Below are 8,908 nucleotides of genomic sequence, written 5' to 3' on the forward strand. Positions count from 1 at the left end.
TGGATCTGAGAAATGGCCGCCACTCCATAAACTTGGACTGGTTAGTTGATGAAACAGAGCAAATTCAACAAGAGCAGGATGACCCCTCTGCACGCACTTACCGTGTAGTAACGCCACAAATCCAGACAGACTTTGAGGACCAAACCTGCAGTAATCCCAGGTTGCTGGATCTGAGAAATGGCCGCCACTCCATAAACTTGGACTGGTTAGTTGATGACACAGATCAAATTCAACAAGAGCAGGATGAACTCTCTGTATTCTTTTGCCCTGCAGTACCACCACAAGTCCAGACAGACTTTGAGGACCAAACCTGCAGTAATCCCAGGTTGCTGGATCCAAGAAATGGCCGCCACTCCGTAAACTTGGACTGGTTAGTTGATGACATAGAGCAAATTCAACAAGAGCAGGATGACCCCTCTGCACTCACTTACCGTGTAGTAACGCCACAAATCCAGACAGACTTTGAGGACCAAACCTGCAGTAATCCCAGGTTGCTGGATCCAAGAAATGGCCGCCACTCCGTAAACATGGACTGGTTAGTTGATGACATAGAGCAAATTCAACAAGAGCAGGATGACCCCTCTGCACGCACTTACCATGTAGTAACGCCGCAAGTCCAGACAGACTTTGAGGACCAAACCTGCAGTAATCCCAGGTTGCTGGATCCAAGAAATGGCCGCCACTCCATAAACTTGGACTGGTTAGTTGATGACACAGAGCAAATTCAACAAGAGCAGGATGACCTCTCTGCACGCACTTACCGTGTAGTAACACCACAAGTCCAGACAGATTTTGAGGACCAAACCTGCAGTAATCCCAGGTTGCTGGATCTGAGAAATAGCTGCCACTCCATAAACTTGGACTGGTTAGTCGATGACACAGATCAAATTCAACAAGAGCAGGATGAACTCTCTGTATTCTTTTGCCCTGCAGTACCACCACAAGTCCAGACAGACTTTGAGGACCAAACCTGCAGTAATCCCAGGTTGCTGGATCCAAGAAATGGCCGCCACTCCCTAAACTTGGACTGGTTAGTTGATGACATAGAGCAAATTCAACAAGAGCAGGATGACCCCTCTGCACGCACTTACCGTGTCGTAACGCCACAAGTCCAGACAGATTTTGAGGACCAAACCTGCAGTAATCCCAGGTTGCTGGATCCAAGAAATGGCCACCACTCCATAAACTTGGACTGTAGTTGTAGTGACACAGAGCAAAACAAACAAGAGCAGGATGACCTCTCTGCACGTAATTACCGTGTGATTCACAAGAGTCATTTTGGTAGCGAGAGGCTTGAGCCTTCTCCTCGCTCCCTCTACAAATCTTCATATGTGTGCCCCGACCACACTTCCCCAGCAAAAATTGCAGATGCTCTTCGGACAATGACAGAAGATATCAAACTACGTATCTACAGGGCTTGCCAAAAATTATTAGACGATTACGAATTCAAGCTGTTTGTAGTTTTGGGTGGTTCTGTCCTCACTACTTCTTGGATATTTGACAGGTATGCTGCAGGTGATTTTTCTAGAGCCGCAAGAATTGCTGCTGCTTTTTCCAGAGCAAAATTTTGGATTTAAGCATTGCATACCTGGCCTATATAATGACATATGAGTGACAATGAGGACAAAGAGGGTTAAGCCTTCTACTTGCTATCTCCACAAGTCTTCTGTACCTCAAACTGTCTTACCCAGTGAAAGAGAGAGGCAAAAATATTGGAACGTGAAAGTGTATCTAAAAATCTGTATATATTTTTATTTTATTATATTACTATTTTTATTAGTTTTTATAAATGTATAATATCTGTAAATATTTTTCTATTTTTTTATTCTATTTTTATACATTACTATTTTTTATATTTTAATAAGTATATATAATATCTGTAAATATTTTTCTATTTTTTTATTCTATTTTTATACATTACTATTTTTTTATATTTTAATAAGTATATATCTGTAAATATTTTTCTATTTTTGTATTCTATTTTTATACATTACTATTTTTTTATATTTTAATAAGTATATATCTGTAAATATTTTTCTATTTTTGTATTCTATTTTTATGTATTACTATTTTTTATATTTTAATAAGTATATATATCTGTAAATATGTTTCTATTTTTTTATTCTATTTTTATGTATTACTATTTTTATATTTTAATAAATATATATAATGTCTGTAAATATTTTTCTATTTTTCTATTGTATTTTTATACATAACTATTTTTTATATTTTAATAAGTATATATAATATCTGTAAATATTTTTCTATTTTTTTATTGTATTTTATATATTACTATATTTTCATATTTCAATCCACATTTAACTCTCTGTAACATGAAGGGAATACAAACTTGACAAGAGTCAATCTGGCAACAAGAGCCATAATCTCCTCTCTCTCTACATGTCTTTATATCTGTGACCTGACCCGTCTTGCACAGTGAATGAGAGAGGCGAAAATATCGCATCACTTGCAAAACTCGCAGATTTATTTCCCAGGATTCCTGGAAAACACAACAACATGACAGTATTTCAACACAACACGACTGCAAAACGCCTCAACAACGCAGCATTGGTGAGACTGAACACTCCTGTTGTGGCGAAATGCAATCGTCTTGTGGACGAGGACGATCAAGACGAGGATCAGTGTCCAATACGTATCTACCCTTTCCGTTTCAGTCTCACCAATGCTGTGTTGTTGAGCAACCAGCCAGATCAACCTGGGGCGAGTTCAGCGCCGACAAAACGTAGTAAAACGTTTTTTTCCAATAGGAAACACGCACACTTCTGTTTTGCATTAGCATTCAATTGGACTTTAGAACAGGGGTGATTTATAAAAGGAATAAGCAGGTTCATACAAGTGTAGTGGTATCAAATACATTCAGATATCACCATGCTGTCATCACAGCCAAATAATGGTAAAGTTGACAAAGTGGAAGGACATTCCAGACTCTGACAGTGTGGGTATGGCACAATACATTTGTTTAGTAAGAAATACCATTGGCATCTGTCTGCCACAATAGCCAGAGACCTGACAAGTGTTTGTGTGTGTTTCTGTGTATGAATAAATTAGTAGCAGCAGATTCAAAATCACGGTGAAAAAAAATTAAATTTAAATGACACGTTTAAACAGTTTGATTTATTGATTACTGTCAGGAGATGAAGATAATTTCAACAAATATAACTCAAAATGCTTCTGAATAAATTGCCTACCCTCGTCAAAAGGATTTAGCTAGGCTTCAGCCACTCAAGGACATTCACATTCTTGTTTTGAAGACTACTTCAGGTCAATGTCCTGGTTGAACAAAGATTGTCTTAATATCTAATATACTCAAAATAATTCTGAAGAAAAAAATCATGCAATCAACAGGAAATTGATTTGCAGTGATTTTTTTAGTAATTGATTTCATTTTCAAGCAAAAATGCTAAATATTCTCTGGTTTAAGCTTCTCAAATGTAAGAAGTAAATTAAATATCTTTAGGTTTTGGACTGTTGGTCAGACAGAAAAAAATTATTCATTATTCAATATCCAGCCACTATAATCTCTGCTCTAACAATTATATTGAATTTCTGCAATGGTAAACTCAACTAGCCTGCAACATTACATCCATAAAAAATGCTGGACAGTGCTGGGTTAATAAAAACATTAACACCCACGTGAAGCTAACACTGACCTCAAGCACCAGTGTTGTCCATTTAGAAACCTCACCTCTCTCCTCCATAACAACTAAATAAACTCTCAGTATATTTACAGCGAGCCACAAAACGGTGACTTTCAACAGCTACTGTGTAGTACTGACATAAATAACAGTAAATAAACCATATTGGGACTTTTTCTTGAATACAAAGCAGTTCCAATAAAAATGAATTCAATCCACTTTATTTCTATAGCACATTTTACAAACACAAAGTTACCAAAGTGCTGCACAGAAGACTCAAACATACAAAACAATTAATATAAAATTTTGTAAAAACAAAATAAGAGCATCAGGTTTAAATACTAAAATACAGTAAAACAATCAGAGGACCACACAACTCACAGAGTTAAAAGCCAAAGAATAAAAATGTGTCTGTAGAGGAGACTTAAAACACTCAACTGTAGGGTCTATTCGGACATGGAGGGGCAGAGCGTTCCAGAGTTTAGGTCCAACCACAGAAAAGGCCCTCTCTTTTCTTGGGGGCCGCAAGCTGGAGCTGGCCCTCTGACCTCAGTGACCGCACTGGCGTATAAATTTGGATGAGGTCCGAGATATATGTTGGGGCCAGTCCATTCACAGCTTTAAAAACAAACAATAAAATCAATCCTAAAACGAACAGGAAGCCAGTGCAATGAGGCAAGAGTTGGAGATATATGAGCGCGCTTTTTGGTTCCTGTTAAAAGACGTGCTGCAGAATTTTGGACTAACTGTAAGCGTGAAAGTGCGTTGTGATTTATACCGATATAAAGTGCATTACAGTACAACGAGAAGAAATAAAAGGTTTAACTTTGGCTAAAAGGCGAAGATGATAAAAACTAGATTTCACAACCGCATTTATTTGTTTGTCAAGTTTAAAATCACTGTCTATTTTGACCCCAAGGTTAGTTACAACAGGATGCACAAAGTCATTGAGGGGGCCCAAGTCTATCGTGCAGTTAGTGGGGCCAAACTGCATGATCTCTGTTTTACTCTCATTTAGTTTTAAGAAATTTTGGCCTAACCACGCTTTGACGTGAATGACAGTGAGGTATTTGGATTCATTAGAAGTGACTGACTTTGGTTTCCCCTGCCATCTCCATTGTGTAAGCAACAGCTCAGTGCTTATTTATCGTCAATAAAAAACTCCACTTGTTTAACATTAAAGCTGTCTGTGAAGCAAGGACTGAAGGAAAGACCAGCAATGTACCAGCTGCAGTAAAACATGGACCGTGGCAGTTGTTTGAAAGCTCTCGTTTCATGTGGAAGTTTTTGCACAGAAACTAAAATCACTAGTGACTCTGAAATGAGAGGGTACAGCATGGCTGAGCACCACACGGGCGTAGTCAAAGTCCTGCTTAAGCTGCATGGCACCGTACAAACTCCGGGCAACATCGTTGTCTGTTGGACACAAAACAGATGGTCACTAGAACATGACATTTCAATACCTGGAAACGGAATTCAAATGTTGGACGAACTTTTAAAAGGACAAACCCACTTTGTAACCCTTTATCCTCTGTGTTCACTGTTCCTACCTGGTTGCAGTGGGTCCTCAATGTAGAGCATGGAGGGCCTGTAGCCATCCATCATGTTCTTCTGAACCTCGTCTTTGGCAACGTAACAACCTCCATCTTTTATCCTGATACCTACTTTCAGGTAGTTGAAGTGGCGACCGTAGAGTTCAAAGAATTCAATGAGAAGAACACCGATGTTGATGTTGGGACTGCACACGTCCTTCCCCTGTAGCGAAGCTGGAAAACACACGGGTAGATGTTAGACTTATTGCAGATGGTTAAATGAGTTTAACAGGTCATTGACGAGACTTTTAGATGTTTCGACAGCATGACGGTCTTCACATTGTTCATGCTGAATACTGCATGTAGGGCTGTTTTATTCAGAATTGTGCATGTTGATAATTCATGTATTCATTAACCACAATTGTTGCAAATACCTTATTAATAAAAACTACATAACCAAAAGGGCCCAAAGTCTGTTATAGAACAAAACATCCTCCAAAAAATAAGATCAAGTTGATAAAAACATTAAGAGGTCTTGCTAATGAGCAAATTCCACCGGTGAAAACCTCATTGAGGTTCCTCTGCAGTAGGAACTGCTTCAGCACCAGATAAGTTGGCACAGGGTTTTTCTACAGGACCAAAAATAGACAGAGGAAGTGCATATAAAGAAATAGATGTTGATGCTTTCAGCACCCTCCAGAGGAAAACAGCAATTTAAAGTCTCAAAAGTCCAGGATTTTTCTTGGTTTATCCTACTGATCACTAATATATAGAAGCGTTCAAAACTTTGCATATTATAAAATGAACACCATCTTGCTTTTGACGTTAGCAATGCCAGTTAAGGTGTGTTACGTCCCAAGGTCTAGGGGTGTCCGGGACGCAACATAAAAGTGTAGCTTCCCACTCTTCCTATTCCCAAACAAGGCCAGAACACAGGAAATACAATTTAGCAGTTTTATTGGCTATGAGCAGTGCCCAAAACAACAACCAAAACAATCTAATAAACCTAAACTTTCCTAAACCAAAAACAGAAAGTAAAATCTCTTCTAATCTCAAAAGCAAAAAGGGCTTCTCACTCCTACACACTGCTATACAACAAAGAAATATCCGTATATTATAACAAAAATGGCTAAAGCCAACAAAAAAAAGGTTGTCAACAACAATCAGAATTACGAAGCTAAGCTGCACAGATTCATTTACAAGGTCTACTCTACACAGCAGTTTTCTACTCACAACTAACAGGTATAACACACAGTACACAGGCTCAGGTTGGGAAAGGCAGAGAGAGAGAGAGGAGTTCCTGTCAGTGGTGCTTAAGATGGCTGTTGTCATCCAGGTGACCAATCAGGAGACTCCAATCAGCTCTGCAGGACCAATCCAGTGTGCCCTCCTGTTCTCCATTACCTGCATACACACACATACTAAGGGAGGAGAGACAGCTGACATTGCAGGGGGAGATAAAAAGAAACAAAATATGACCCCAGGGTCATAACAGGTGAGTTAGGAAATGATTACTCTAAATATGCCACACAAGACGTTAAACCTCCATTAAGCAATGCTTTGGAATCAAAAGGCTTCCTGTATGTTAAAAAGTGTTGTCAAAAGCTCTATATGCTACTAAGAAACATGTACAATCTATAACAGCAACTATCTTTGTTTTGTTTTTTTATGTTGTAAGAAAGGCACCATTTAGGTTTCAGTATTTCAGGCTTCTTTACAACCTTAGAGATTTAAGAGAATTGTTTGAGATAATACTACGATCTGTAGACCCCTGGAAAACAGCGTGGGAAAATGTTTCAAATGTTCAAACAATGTGTACACTTAAACATCCATTAATCATGAAGTGTGTGTATTCCAAGGATACATGACAAACACAAGAAAAAAGGTAAAACATTTTGCAAACGTTTCAAAAAAGTTGCACGCATGACGCCAGCTATACCTCTTTGTAGTCCTTGCTGAGCCGAGCGGCTTCAACGCCACTCTTCACATTGAAGCTGATGTCCACTTTGACCTCAGTGAAGGAGTCAGTAGTCAGTTTGATGATGGGAACCTGGGAACACACATGATAAGGGTGCTGATACTGAACAGAGGCAGTCGGATAGAAAACAGTCACAACAAACGCACGCTTGGCTCCTGACACTGTGCTGCAAGAAACTGCACTTCAGGTCTATTGTAAGCATGAAAACACAAGTTTACACTCCTAATCCTTAATTTAACACGATTCATATAAATATCCTGTGTACCACTGGAATTATGACAAAGTGTTTATTTTAGCCTGCAAGACAGGATGTAACGGTACCAAGCAATGTGGAGCGATTTGTTTATAGCAGCCTTGATGCAAGGCAGGAGCAGCCAGCTTACTTTAGCACGGATCTACCACTGAGTGCTTTGTAAAGTTCAATTTAGATTTATTGTGGTTTTAGCGATACTCAGGTACACAGCTTCTCCACCGTCTCATTCGGCATAACTAACATGAGCCACATAATATGACAACACCACAATGGAAGAGCCACTACAGTAAAGTTACTTACAACAGTGTCATTTATAATATTCAGTCCAGCTCATTAACCGTTTCGTTCTCATCCATTTAGCTGTGCTGACATTGCTGAGCCTCCGGTAAAAGATACACAAATAGTAATGTTAGTTACTGAAAAGCAGCAGGTGAGCTAACGCCAATGTATCACGTCGGCTTAATACAGTAAAAGTTTACGATTTCAAGCAAGCACGTGTACGAGCCCACATCTGGTTGCAATCTTAAAACCAAACCGCTAGTGTCCGCTGAAAACTACATATTGCCCCTTTAAATATCATCACAAAATACATCACAACATAAAATCTGCTCAGTCTTGTCAGTGCTACAGATCTGATTTACAGGTAACATTTATGACAGTGATGAACTGTAGGGGGACCTACACTTCCACTGATCCTCCCACCTACACAGTGTTAATGCAGAGACACCTGCAACTCTTCATGTCTCTGTAACTATGAGCAGTCTCTCTCTGTCAGAACATGGATATCATCAAACAAGACCTCCTCATATTGTCAGTGTTTTTGCTGTGGATTACAGGTAATTTGCAATAAAATTAACTAAAAAAAGTTTACGTTATTTTATTGTTTTATGTTTTTGCTCTTGACAATTATTCATTTGTTGGAAGTGATCTCAGATAACATTTCCAGATGTACTGGTACAGACAGCGGCCAGGAGAAGCAATGAAACAAATAGTGTTCACAACAACTGCCAGCAAAGATCACGACTTTGGAGAATTCAGCAAAGAGAAATTCTCAGCCACCAAGCCTGACGCTCACAGTGGGACGTTCACTGTGAAGAATCTGGTGCCAGAAGATAAAGGCTTGTACTTCTGTGCCGTTAGTGAGCACAGTGATACAAACACACTCAATATCTGAACAAAAACCCCAGTGCACTGTTAGCACACCTCTGTCCCACCATCTCACGTACTGTAGGGGGACCTCAAGTACCACAAATACTCAGTCACTTTGATTCACCAAGCAAATTTTGATACAGCAGCCAACAGGATCAGAAAACGTCACACGCTGCAGAGACACTCCCACCTGCAACTCTTCATCTCTCTGTAACTACACTAACAGATTTATGTGAGTCTCCAGATACCAGAACATGGACATTATCAAACATGGTCTCTTCAGCTTTTTATTATTTCTGCTCTGGATGAAAGGTGACTTACATTAAGGATTACTTGCTTT

General features: G+C 39.1%; 2 long non-coding RNA genes across 3 annotated transcripts; both read right to left on the bottom strand.

Annotated features, from left to right (window-relative positions):
• Nucleotides 1–3,861: 3,861 nt before the first annotated feature.
• Nucleotides 3,862–6,182, bottom strand: LOC123966062. Its single transcript, XR_006823864.1, has 2 exons — nt 5,207–6,182; nt 3,862–5,072 (listed from the first exon to the last, which is right to left on the bottom strand). It is a non-coding gene; the product is annotated as an uncharacterized LOC123966062 (long non-coding RNA).
• Nucleotides 6,183–6,366: 184 nt separating this feature from the next.
• LOC123966063 lies at nt 6,367–8,890 on the bottom strand. 2 transcript variants are annotated; one of them, XR_006823865.1, is made up of 2 exons: nt 7,128–8,890; nt 6,367–6,609 (listed from the first exon to the last, which is right to left on the bottom strand). It is a non-coding gene; the product is annotated as an uncharacterized LOC123966063 (long non-coding RNA). The 2 variants fall into 2 exon arrangements; XR_006823866.1 differs by having other exon boundaries at nt 6,367–6,627.
• Between the last annotated feature and the right edge of the window lie 18 nt (nt 8,891–8,908).

Source organism: Micropterus dolomieu, unplaced genomic scaffold (genome assembly GCF_021292245.1).
Source record: "Micropterus dolomieu isolate WLL.071019.BEF.003 ecotype Adirondacks unplaced genomic scaffold, ASM2129224v1 contig_12407, whole genome shotgun sequence".
Lineage (NCBI taxonomy): Eukaryota > Metazoa > Chordata > Actinopteri > Centrarchiformes > Centrarchidae > Micropterus > Micropterus dolomieu.